The sequence below is a fragment of the Pteropus vampyrus genome, unplaced genomic scaffold, assembly GCF_000151845.1.
Source record: "Pteropus vampyrus isolate Shadow unplaced genomic scaffold, Pvam_2.0 Scaffold427, whole genome shotgun sequence".
Lineage (NCBI taxonomy): Eukaryota > Metazoa > Chordata > Mammalia > Chiroptera > Pteropodidae > Pteropus > Pteropus vampyrus.
In genome coordinates this window covers 355285-355597 of record NW_011889208.1, presented here as the reverse complement: position 1 = coordinate 355597, position 313 = coordinate 355285, and the positions used below count along the sequence as shown (strand labels likewise).

The 313-nt window shown below is 72.5% G+C and overlaps 1 protein-coding gene across 1 annotated transcript in view; it reads right to left on the bottom strand.

Annotated features, from left to right (window-relative positions):
- The window catches only part of LOC111732116 (nascent polypeptide-associated complex subunit alpha, muscle-specific form-like), an 8872-nt gene that overhangs the window by 2682 nt on the left and 5877 nt on the right, over window positions 1–313 (bottom strand). The window lies entirely within an intron of this gene.

Below are 313 nucleotides of genomic sequence, written 5' to 3'. Positions count from 1 at the left end.
CGCGTGGGCTCCGCTCCGGGGACGCTGGTGCTGCGCGTGCTTCCCAGCGGGAGGGGCGGCCGCGCTCTGCCGGCGAGAGCTTCGTTGCTGGCTCCGCCGTGGTCCTGGGGGCTCCGTGGTGGTCATGAGGTTCACGCCCTCGGGGGAGAGGCCTGGGGACCCCCCCTCCTTCCTACAGTGGGAAGTCAGACGCTGCAGCCCGGGGCCCCACTCCCCCTGAAACCCGCCGCCGGCAGCCTGGCCTTGGACTTGCAGCCTCGGGACTGGGAGGGAGACGCGCTCGTCCACGTGTCTCCCAGCCCCTGGGATTGGT